The sequence below is a fragment of the Salvelinus namaycush genome, unplaced genomic scaffold (genome assembly GCF_016432855.1).
Source record: "Salvelinus namaycush isolate Seneca unplaced genomic scaffold, SaNama_1.0 Scaffold3, whole genome shotgun sequence".
NCBI lineage: Eukaryota > Metazoa > Chordata > Actinopteri > Salmoniformes > Salmonidae > Salvelinus > Salvelinus namaycush.
In genome coordinates, this window is record NW_024059896.1 from 523,788 (window position 1) to 536,985 (window position 13,198).

General features: G+C 41.4%; 1 protein-coding gene and 1 pseudogene across 1 annotated transcript in view; one reads left to right on the plus strand and one right to left on the minus strand.

Moving 5' to 3' along the window:
• LOC120039782 (zinc finger protein 850-like) overlaps nt 1-13,198 on the plus strand; it is a gene marked incomplete at its 3' end in the record, with an annotated part of 248,537 nt that overhangs the window by 200,457 nt on the left and 34,882 nt on the right. The gene's annotated exons all lie outside the window — the stretch shown is intronic.
• LOC120039775 lies at nt 6,296-7,347 on the minus strand (annotated as a pseudogene).

Genomic DNA, 13,198 nt, shown 5'->3' on the forward strand with positions numbered 1-13,198 from the left:
TGCTCCACACCTTCCCCTGCCCGGCCATCTAGAGGTGTGAAGAGGCCAGCCCAGAAGCGGAGGAGGGCCAGTGAACCAGCGACAACTACCACCGAGGCAGAGGACCGCTGGCACACTGTGCTAGAAGATGATGTGGAGCCACTTCCACCAACATTTAGACCGAAAAGGCAGCCAGGACCTCAGCTGGACAAGACTGTAAAGTACAGCCCCCTTCATCTTTTCCAGATGTTTTTCTCCTTGTCAGTTCTTGATTCGCTGGTTTCTAACACCAACAAGTATGGGGCTAAGACACAAGCAGATAAGAAAGAGGCATGGAAGCCCATTTCCATCCAAGACCTGTACTGTTACATCTCACTGGTTATTTACATGGGGTTTGTGAAGTGTAAAAACCTCAAGGACTACTGGAGAACGTCAACACTCTACCAACTGCCTTTCCCCTCCACTGTCATGCCTTCTAAAAAGTTTCTGACTATCTCGCAGGCGCTTCATATCAGTGACCCACAAGTTGACGACGACAATGACAAGAAGAGAGGCACAGCAAGCTTTGATAGGCTCTGCAAAATCAAACCTCTCTACCCCAGCATGGTTGAGGCTTGCAAGACCTATTTTCAGCCCAACCAGAACCTGTCCATAGATGAGAGGATGGTAGCCTCAAAGGCTAGAATTGGCCTCAAACAATATATGTGTAACAAGCCAACAAAGTACAAACTGTTTGTTTTGGACGATTCTGTGTGTGCCTACACTTGGAATTTTTTTGTTTACGAGGGGAAATCCATCTCAGCCACCGGTAAGGGACTTAGTTATGATTCCGTTATGGAATTATTCGATTTTCAACTGCTGGGGACGGGCTACAAACTGTTTGTGGACAACTTCTACACAAGCCCTACCCTGTTCACAGACCTGAGGAAGCTGAATGTGTGGGCTTGTGGCACTATTCGTCCCAACAGAGTGGGTTTTCCCAAAACAAAAGTAAACGACATGCCAAAGCGGGCTGATAGGGGTACCATGCGATGGATTCGTAAAGATGACCTGCTCTTTGTGAAGTGGATGGATACCAGAGAGGTGGTCATGTGCTCCAGTATCCACAAATCGTACAGTGGCGATCACGTAGTCAGGCGTGTGAAGGACGCTAATGGGGAACAGACCACTAAAAATGTCCCCATTCCTGCTGCTGTGAAGGATTACAACAAGAGCATGGGAGGTGTGGACCTGTCAGACGCTCTGATAGGCTACTACATATGTTCTACACAACGAAATGGTACAGAACATTGTTCTATCATTTCATAGACATTGCTGTGGTGAATGCATTCGTCCTCCAGAAGGAAATGGCTAAGAGCTCTGGACAGACCTCCATGACACAGCTAGCCTTCAGAAAGCTGCTCATCCAGGAGCTTGCTGGCTACGGCACAAAGTCCACTGCAGCACTTTCTGACCCCTCTACCTCTGTCCCTTCTGCTCCTGCCACCAGTGGTGTTCACATGGCCAAATTCATAACTGCAGGCATGAATGTGCCTCGGGGCCAAAAGGCCACAGCATGGAGGCGTCGTTGTGTTCTTTGTCGCATGAAGTCCCCCATCACCTGCACGACTTGTTCGGTTTGCCTCTGCTTTACAGCAGAAAGAGACTGCTTTGGGACTTGGCATCAGCAGCACGATATTGTGTAGAGGACTGAGGGTCTTCCAAATACTGTCATTCTAAAGTTTTTTTTTTTTTTTTTTTTACTTTGTGTGGTTTGTGGTGTTGTTCACAACAGTGACATTGGATCACTGTGGGCTGCTAACTTGGCCCTTAAATGTTTCACTTCTGTGTTTGGAGATATTGGATCAGCATTCTTGTCACATTTCCCGTTAGTACCTTTTATGTAGGGAAGCTAATGATCCATCATTTATGACATTCCTGGGAGTGTGGAGACTTGTATTTTTATTAGCGTAGCATTTTTGTATTTTCTATATAGTTATTTTCTTGAAAAAATCAATTTGGCCATTTGGGCAACTGGTGTGGGACACCTGGGTGACTTCATACTAAATGTCATGTAACTCGCTCATTCTTGAAGTTATCAGTCTGACTTTGCACATGTACTGTTGCCCTGTTGTGGACAACATATAAATGACCCCCAGCGTCCTATATCAATGTATGTCCTTTTGCATTTCAAAGATTATCAAATAAAAATTGTAAACATGTTTTTTTTTTTTTTAATCTTTTACCAGCTGTGTTATATTCTCCTACATTAATTTCACATCTCCACAAACTTCAGTGTTTCCTTTCAAATAGTATAGAATATGCATATCCTTGCTTCAGGTCCTGAGCTACAGGCAGTTAGATTTGGGTAATTTTAGGTGGAAATTGAGATGAAGGGTCCTATCCGGAAGAGGTTTTAACCTGACCCAACCATTCTCCTCCCTCTCCTGCTGGCTTTCGCAGTTTGTGCCATTATTCTCCTGAAGTTGCCGCATTGACCAATCATGTCAAGGAGAAGCTATACAGAGCTGTCCTCATTGGTACAACATTTGGGAGGCGCTTGGCGGTGCAGTACGGAGCTCCATTTGGCCTCTGGAGGCTGAGACCAAATTTTTGGATAAAGCATAAATTGGATTTTAGTCTTTTTTAGGGTTAGTTCAGAGGGTGCAAATACAAGGCCTTCGGAAGTATTCAGGCCCCTTGACTTTTTCCACATTTTGTTACGTGACAGCCTTATTCTAAAATATATATTTTTTAAATAATCAATCTACACAATACCCAATAATGACGAAGTAAAAACAGGTTAATATAAAAAATGGAAATATCACATTTACATAAGTATTCAGACCTTTTACTCAGTACTTGGTTGAAGCACCTTTGGCAGCGATTACAGCTTCGAGTGTTGGGTATGACCCTACAACCGCCTTTCTTAAAGTATGGGTCGCGACCCTGTTAATGATGGGTCGCGATGTGTCAGTGTACATTTATAATTGTTCACAACACCACAAAAATTGCAAATAAATTCAAACCTGTTTTCACTCTGTCATTATGGGGTATTGTGTGTTGATTGATGAGGGGGAAAAAAAGATTTAATCCATTTTAGAATAAGGCTGTAAGGTGAAAGGTCAAGGGGTCTGAATACTGTATGTGCCAAGTTAAAATATTCCCAAGAGACATGTTCTAAATTCTGCTTCTGGCTCCTCAGCAACTTTGCAGTGTTTTGTTATTTCTATTAGCCCAGGACGTTTGTTGTGTCATTACATACAGCCGGAAATAACATTTGGATATCAGAGCGGCGGTAACTCACCAGCATTACGACCAGGAATACAACTTTCCCGAATGTGATCCTTTGTTCGTACCCCCCAGGGCTCGTCGCCGACGGCAGAGAAGAGGTATTCAGAGTGGACTTCTAGTCAGACTCAGGAGGCGGGCACACCATGTACAAAGAATAATAATGCAATTTAACCATTGATGGATGGTGACGAAATTAATGACATCACCAGTAGTCATGTTAAAGTTTTCAATGTTTTATTGGTGGAGTTGATGTATTTGCATGTGGCTGTGCATTATATGATGCCTGAATAGGAAGCATAGTCTGATCGTGACTACTGGTTTTCTTAATAAATTATTGATCAAAACCTTCTTTGGGGTTAATTCCAAATATCTACTTGCATTGCTTGGTAGTGTATTCGCATAGTATGATACATAAATAATAACATTTAAGTAAAATAAAACAAACAGTATTATCCTGAATTCAGACGTGAATAACATTTTTGTTATCACATCAAAATCTTTCAGAATGTACCTGTTTTCATTATAGAACGTTGGCTAGTAAGCTGCCGATCTGTCTGAATCAGTAGCCTTGTGTCGAACGGTCCCGTCGACTATATTATACGTCACGCAAGAAACAACTTGAAAGAATCATCTGCTGACTAGTTTGGGTGACGCAGTTTGGGAAAATGTTAATTACATTGTTTATTCTTGCTAACAACTTAATACAAAGTATTTTCAAAATAACCAGAGCTGTTTTTACTGCCCCACAGGAGGCATTTTGCCATGCTGTCATTGTAAATATGAATTTGTTCCTGAGGCTGCTGTTTATGCTGGGGAATGTTGATTAGCAATTCAGTTTGGTAAACTAAGAAAACTATCATTTTATAGTAGATTTTGATCACACAATATACATTGGACAAACTCAGAAGTAAATACCACACCTTTTCATTCCATGTCATTTATTTCACTACTTTCACATGAAGTTATGCTACACTGCCTACAGGAAGTTATGCTACACTGCCTACAGGAAGTTATGCTACACTGCCTACAGGACGTTATGCTATCTTATATCTTCATTCCTATAGAAGTCCTACTACCAGTCAGATAGGAAGTAGCAGTGAAGTCCTATTACCAGTCAGGTAGGAAGTAGCAGTGAAGTCCTATTACCAGTCAGATAGGAAGCAGCAGTCCTACTACTACACAAAATGTCGCCTGTCATTGGATTTAGGTTGCCAGTTCGGTGAAAAATAAAAAATACCTGATGTTCATGGCTTTTTCCAAATCCAATCAGTTTTCCACAATCAAACATCACATGGATTTGTTTGTTGAAATGACATGGAAGCAAAGTTTATTCAACCAGTGGGAGGCTTGTAAATGACCCCAGGAAAGTAAAACAAAGAACTCTTTACTGAGACAATGATAAACAGCAATCCGTGGGAGAGTTGTGGTGGATATTATAAAATAAGGATCTGCTGGAGTCCAAGTCAAACCAAGATTCTTTATTTCTGAGCTCAGAGAGAATAACAGAGTTACACAGCGCAGTGTAGACAGTCTGAATTCCTGAAGCATTGGGTGATGAGCACATATCTTTATAGTTTCCTGTTCCTGGGAGGGACTTTATTCATACAAGGACACAGGTGCAGCTGGTTTGCAACACTGGATGATACACAAGGTTAGTCACATACTCAGTTATGTCCAAGAACAGGAGATTATAATAGGACAGTTTCACAAGGTTAGTCTGTGGTGGTTAATTTCTGTATTACCAAATGAGGAGAGACAAACTTCACACACCAATCAGAGTTATACTTAAACTACATCTTTAATAATAAGATCTTTGCAATGACTTTCAACAATTCACTATTTCTAATGAACCGTTGAGAGTGGCAACACAATGGCTACTGAGATCTTTTATAGCAAAGATCCACCCCCTAGTCGACATAAACCACAGATATTAGGAACAGTTTACAAAGTGAGACTTTATAATGAGAAAGGAGTATCCCGTAGCCAGATAGCATTCGCTATAATTTATTATTCAGTTTGGTCCCTAAGACGAGGTTCTAATCTCGTTCCTGGTACTTCATAGCACAAAAACACCAACTCATCCAATGGCATAACTCAATTGTCAACTCTAGATACACCCATCTCAAGTAAAATCCCTTCTTGACCCCACTCCTGGACACGCTCACTGAAGGGAGTGAGCCTCTAGGTCATACACTATCCCAGGATAAGTGTAACATCAGAGAGGACATACAATGGTTCCAGACACTGCCATACACCTCCCCCCAATGCCAAAGGAGGGAGTGACTTGCGCACAGACATTGTGGAAACCAGTAATTGGTTCCCCATTAATCACACATCCCTTCACATAGTTTAACAGATACATTCACATATGAAGACAATGTTCCCTCCTGTCCTCTTCCCTTCCTGATATTCTGCATAGCACCAGGGACATGTAAAAGACAAGCCTGACCTCTCCCCTCTCTGGGCCCCAGGTGACTGAGCCCCAGCTGAGGGAAGAAGTGCAACTGCCAACACCAGAGTCCGAAGGGATACATTCTAATAACAAGTATATCACATGAGCATATTATGCAGATAAGACATCTTAATTATCTATGTTACCCAACTAATTCTGATTCATCCGCCACAAGTCACATACTCAGATATGTGGACACATACAATTAACATTTTGCATTACAGAGTCTGTGAACATTTTCATTTCATTAAATCATCAGTGGGCCAACATTGCAAATGTAAACAACGGAACAAATGCATCACATCCAAATAACACTTGATTATCTGCAGTGCTGGAGGAATGACACACAGATAAACACACACACAGTGTCAGAGTTTAAAAAAGGACCATTTAAAACAGAAGGAATCTGACCTACTCTATATTCAAACTCCATATTCAATTCATGTTTTCTAATAAAAACATGCAAATATATGTTTTAACAATTCAAGTTCATATAGTAAAAACAGGTAATCATTATAAGTCAACAATATAAGACAGCAAGTCCCCTGTGTGTATTCTCTCATGCCATTTCAGCTCCCCCAGCTGGTTGAAACACTTTCCACATTGGGAGCAATGGTAAGGTGTGTGTATTCTCTCATGCCATTTCAGCTCCCCCGGCTGGTTGAAACTCCTTCCACATTGGGAGCAGTGGTAAGGCTTCTCCCTGTGTGTATTCTCTCATGTTTTTTCAGGTTCCCTAAATCGCTAAAACTCTTTCCACACTGGGAGCAGTGGTAAGGCTTCTCCCCTGTGTGTATTCTCTCATGCCGTTTCAGATCCGCAGGCCAGTTGAAACTCTTTCCACACTGGGAGCAGTGGTAAGGCTTCTCCCCTGTGTGTATTCTCTCGTGTTTTTTCAGGTAACCTAAATCGGTAAAACTCTTTCCACACTGGGAGCAGTGGTAAGGCTTCTCCCCTGTGCGTATTCTCTCATGCCGTTTCAGATCCGCAGGCCAGTTGAAACTCTTTCCACACTGGGAGCAGTGGTAAGGCTTCTCCCCTGTGTGTATTCTCTCATGTTTTTTCAGGTTCCCTAAATCGTTAAAACTCTTTCCACACTGGGAGCAGTGGTAAGGCTTCTCCCCTGTGTGTATTCTCTCATGCCGTTTCAGATCCGCAGGCCAGTTGAAACTCTTTCCACACTGGGAGCAGTGGTAAGGCTTCTCCCCTGTGTGTATTCTCTCATGGTTTTTCAGCTCCCCTGACCAGTTGAAACACTTTCCGCACTGGGGGCAGTGGTAAGGCTTCTCCCCTGTGTGTATTCTCTCATGTTTTTTCAGGTTCCCTAAACGGTTAAAACTCTTTCCGCACTGGGAGCAGTGGTAAGGCTTCTCCCCTGTGTGTATTCTTTCATGCCGTTTCAGATTTGCCGGATGCCTGAAACCCTTTCCACACTGGGAGCAGTGGTAAGGCTTCTCCCCTGTGTGTATTCTCTCATGGTTTTTCAGCTCCGATGACAAGTTGAAACACTTTCCACACTGGGGGCAGTGGTAAGGCTTCTCCCCTCTGTGTATTTTCTCATGGTTTTTCAGATCCCCTGACCAGTTGAAACCCTTTCCACACTGCAAGCAGTAGTAAGATTTCTCCCCTGTGTGTATTCTCTGATGTCGGTACAGGTCCCTTAACTGGTTAAAACACTTTCCACAATGGGAACACTGGTGTCTTCTTATTGGTTTGGACGTCCCTGGCTCTGGTTCCTCTGAGTCTGATCTTTCTCCTGCCAAAGACAGTGTGTTTTAAAAAAAAGAGATCTGAATGAAACCTCCACATGATAAATAGGCCTTGCTACGAAGGTAAATCCTAATCAGATCGCTCAATAAGCTAAGGCCAGTTTTAACAATCTAAAGTTTTAACAATCTTGGTGTGATTTTCAAACAAATGTTGTAGAGTTTCCTGGTAATTACTGATAATGTTTACATTACTTTTTTATTCATTCTGTTTTACAAGTCAGTACACAAAAAACTAAACCGTTCTTGGACACTCAAGACACAGACGTCGCTTAAATCCAATCGAGCAGGTGGTTCTAAATATATTATTTTCATAGCTGTATGATACAGAATGCGAGCTACAGTCGTGGCCAAAAGTTTTGAGAATGACACAAATATTAATTTCCACAAAGTTTGCTGCTTCAGTGTCTTCAGATATTTTTGTCAGATGTTACTATGAAATACTCAAGTATAATTACAAGCATTTCATAAGTGTCAATGGCTTTTATTGGCAATGACATGAAGTTGATGCAAAGAGTCAATATTTGCAGTGTTGAACCTTCTTTATCAAGACCTCTGCACTCCACCCTGGTGTCAATTAACTTCTGGGCCACATCCTGTGATGGCAGCCCATTCTTGCATAATCAATGCTTGGAGTTTGTCAGAATGTGTGGGTTTTTGTTTGTCCACCCGCCTCTTGAGGATTGACCACAAGTTCTCAATGGGATTAAGGTCTGGGGAGATTCCTGGCCATGGACCCAAAATATTGCTGTTTTGTTCCCCGAGCCACTTATCACGTTTGCCTTATGGCAAGGTGCTCCTTCATGCTGGAAAAGGAATTGTTCGTCACCGAACTGTTCCTGGATGGTTGGGAGAAGTTGCTCTCAGAGGATGTGTTGGTAGCATTCCTTATTCATGGCTGTGTTCTTAGGCAACATTGTGAGTGAGCCCACACCCTTGGCTGAAAAGCAACCCCACACATGAATGGTCTAAGGATGCTTTACCGTTGGCATGACACAGGACTGATGGAAGCGCTCACCTTGTCTTCTCCGGACAAGCTTTTTTCCAGATGCCCCAAACAATCAAAAATGGGATTCATCAGAGAAAATGACTTTACCCCAGTCCTCAGCAGTCCAATCCCTGTACCTTTTGCAGAATATCAGTCTGTGTGCAGATGCACTCACACCTGCCTGCTGCTATTCCTGAGCAAGCTCTGTACTGGTGGTGCCCCGATCCCGCAGCTGAATCAACTTTAGGAGACGGTCCTGGCGCTTGCTGGACTTTCTTGGGTGCCCTGAAGCCTTCTTCACAACAATTAAACCGCTCTGAAGCCTTCTTCACAACAATTGAACCGCTCTCCTTGAAGTTATCGATGATCCGATAAAGGGTTGATTTAGGTTCAATCTTACTGGCAGCAATATCCTTGCCTGTGAAGCCTTTTTTGTGCAAAGCAATGATGACGGCACGTGTTTCCTTGCAGGTAACCATGGTTGACAGGAAGAACAATGATTCCAAGCATCACCCTCCTTTTGAAGCTTCCAGTTTTGGGGGGGGATTCAGTTCATTTGCATGGCAAAGAGGGACTTTGCAATTAATTACAATTCATCTGATCACTCTTCATAACATTCTGGAGTATATGCAAATTGCCACCATACAAACTGAGGCAGCAGACTGAAAATTCATATTTGTGTCATTCTCAAAACTTTTGGCCACAACTGTACACACTTCCTTAAACATAAAATAAGTAAATAAGTAATTTTAAGTGGAAGTCCAAAACTTGTTTTTACGTCGAAGACACAAAGCACATCAGTAAAATCTCCCCGTTGTCGAAAGGGTTCGACGCCTGCTGTTTAAATGGCCCAATTTCTTATTTAGACGTTCACAGATTTTCAACATTTTGACTATCGCTGATATCGTCATATTTTGGGTAAAGTAAAAAATAAAGTGAAATATTTGGGAAGATGTTCCTAAAACTGAGAGTAACTACAATAAACAAAAATATTAACGCAACATGTAAAGTGTTGGATGTTTCATGAGCTGAAAAAAAAGATGGCAGAATTTTTTACATCCCTGTTAGTTAACATTTATTCTTTGCCAAGATAATCCATCCACCTGACAGGTGTGGCATATCAAGCTGATTAAACAGCATGATCATTACACAGGTGCACCTTGTGCTGGGGAGAATAAAAGGCCACTAAAATGTGCAGTTCTGTCACACAACACAATGCCACAGATGTCTCAAGTTTTGAGGGAGCGTGCAATTGGCATGCTGACTGCAGGAATATCCACTGGAGCTGTTACCAGATAATTGAATGTTAAAATCTCTACCAGAAGCCGCCTCCAACGTCATTTTAGAGAATTTGGCAGTACATACAACTGGCCTCACAACCACAGACCACATATAATGACGCCAGCCCAGGACCTCCACATTGTCTGAGACCAGCCACCAGAGTTGTATTTCCTCTTTGTAATGAAGCCCTTTTGTGGGGAAAAACTAATTCTGATTGGCTGTGCCTGGCTCCGAAATGGGTGGGCGTATGCCCTCCAGGGCCCACCAATGGCTGTGCCCCTGCCAAGTTATGTAAAGTCCATAGATCAGGGCCTCGTTTATTTATTTACAATCACTGACTCATATAAACTGTAAATCGTTGTTTATATTTTGGTTCAGTATACACACACACAGTGCATTTGTTAAAAACTTCTCTAGGATAGGGGGCAGCATTTTCACGTTTGGATGAAAAGCATATCCAAATTAAACTGCCAGCTACTCATCCCCAGAAGATAAGATATGCATATTATTAGTATTATTGGATAGAAAACACTCTGAAGTTTCTAAAACTGTTTGAATGATGTCTGTGAGTATAACAGAACTCATATGGCAGGCGAAAACCTGAGAAAAATCCAACCAGGAAGTGGGAAATCTGAGGTTTGTAGTTTTCAACTCATTGCCTATCGAATGTACAGTGTCTATGGGGTCATATTGCACTTCCTAAGGCTTGCACTAGATGTCAACAGTCTTAGAACATTGTTTGAGGCTTCTACTGTGAAGGAGGGGGGAATGAGAGCTGTTTCAACCAGAGGTCTGCCAGAGTGGCATGAGCTGGTCGTTCGGCTACACGTGAGAGCGACCTGCGTTCCATTGCAATTCTAAAGACAAAGGAATTCGCTGGTTGGAACATTATTGAAGATTTATGTTAAAAACAGCCTAAAGATTGATTCTATACATCGTTTGACATGTTTCTACGAACTGTAACATACATTTCTGAACTTTTCATCGGAACTTTCGCCTGGACTTGCCCGCGCCTCGTGAGTTTGGATTTGTTTACCAAACGCGCTAACAAAAGGAGGTATTTGGACATAAATGTTGGACTTTATTGAAACAAAACAAACATTTATTGTTGAACTGGGATTCCTGGGAGTGCATTCTGATGAAGATCATCAAAGGTAAGTGAATATTTAAAACGCTATTTCTGACTCAACAACATGGCGGGTATCTGCATGGCTTGTGCCTGAGCGCCGTACTCGGATTATTGCATGGTTTGGTTTTTCCGTAAAGCTTTTTTGAATTCTGACACAGCGGTTGCATTAAGGAGAAGTATATCTGTAATTCTGTGCATAATACTTGTATCTTGTATCAACTTTTACATGTTTATTATGAGTATTTCTGTAAATCGATGTGCCTCTGAAAATTTGCCGGATGTTTTCGATGCACAACATTACTGACCATAAAGCGCCAATGTAAACTGAGATTTTTGGATATAAATATGAACTTTATCGAACAAAACATACATGTATTGTGTAACATGAAGTCCTATAAGTGCCATTTTATGAAGATCATCAAAGGTTAGTGATAAATTTAATTTAATCTATATTTCTGCTTTTTGTGACTCCTTTCTTTGGCTGGAAAATCGCTGTGTGTGTTTTTGTGACTAGGCTCTGACCTAACATAATAATATGGTGTGCTTTCGCTGTAAAGCTTTTTTTGAATTAAAGTTAACCTTTAATTTGGTGTATTGCACTTGTGAATGCATCAAAGTTACATATTTCTAAAAAATATTTTTGAATTTAGCACTCTGCCTTTTCAGCGGAATGTTATTCGAGGGGTTCCACTAGCCATAAGAAGTTTTAAGACTCCATAATGTTTCATCATTAGATGCTACAGTCCTCCTTTAAGACTCCATAATGTTTCATCATTAGATGCTACAGTCCTCCTTTAAGACTCCATAATGTTTCATCATTAGATGCTACAGTCCTCCTTTAACCTGTTTGGGCTGCAGGGGGAGTATTGAGTAGCCAGATAAAAGGTGCCCATTTCAAACGGCCTCATACTCAATTCTTGCTCGTACAATATGCATATTATTATTACTATTGGATAGAAAACACTCTCTAGTTTCTAAAACCGTTTGAATTATATCTGTGAGTCAAACAGAACTCATTTGGCACAAACTTCCCGACCAGGAAGTGGAAAGTCTGAAATCGAGGCTCTGTTCTTCTTCCTGCCTATAAATGGGCATGATACGTAAGAGTATACGTGCACTTCATAGACCTTCCCCTGGATGTCAAGAGGCTGTGAGAGAAGAAATTTAGTGTTTATCTTGGTCTGAAGTGGAATACAAGCTCTTTGTATGACGTGTCCCTCATTTTCGGTACTCTGAAGAGCGCGAGGTGGACAGTGGGATTGCCTTCTGTTTAGCTGCCGTTATAGGCGACTACTATCTCCGGCTTTGATTTTATTTGATACATGTGACCATATCATCGTAAAGTATGTTTTTTCAATATAGTTTAATCAGATTATTGAAATTTTTTCGGGAGTTTTGCCGTGTTCCGTTCTCTTCCGTTTGTTGACATGGAGAGCTTTGTGCCACTTGGCTAGTGCGTGTGCTAAATCAAGAGGGAAAGTTGCCGTTCTAAATCCAAACAACGACTGTTCTGGACAAAGGCCACCTTGTCCAACATTCTGATGAAAGATCAGCAAAAGTAAGAAACATTTTATGATGCTATTTCATATATCTGTCGTAGATGTGAACTAGTCGTCAGCGCCCAAGTGTTTCTGGCTATTGTGGTAAGCTAATATAACGCTATATTCTGTTTTCGCTGTAAAACACAATGCATATAGAGTTTGTTCGAAAATGTGCATATTTAGCGGCACAAATCGTGGTTATACAATGTGATTAGTGGACGAAACTTCAAGCAATCTGTCCGGCGCCCTCTTGGAGAGGCACCTAATCTAATCGAAAACTATTCATAAACTTGACAAAAAAATACAGATTGGACAGCAAATGAAAGATAAATTAGTTCTTAATGCAATCGCTGTGTTATATTTTTAAAATTAACGTTACTGCGCAATACAGCGTGCGCTAAAGCGAGAACGCACTGAAATTCATGGCGGAATTATTATTTGACATTTGTCAACATAAATACGAATTAACAGCATAAAGAGTGCTTACTATTTGCTGAGCTTCCATCAGAATCTTGGGCAAGGAGTCCTTTCTCCAGAACAATCGTATTTTGGTTGAAATATGTCCTCTTCTCCTGTCGAAATAGCAGCTAACGATAGCCACCCACTCTAGAGGTGTCCAACTCGTGAAAGCGCATGACAAAGAAATCCCAGAAAAATCGCAATAAACTGATATAAACTGCTATAAGTCGGTTTAAATTAACTACCTTATGATGTCTTTAACAACTATAACAAATAAAAACATGACCGGAGATACAGAACTGCTAAAACGAAAGCTTTGCAGCAGGCCAT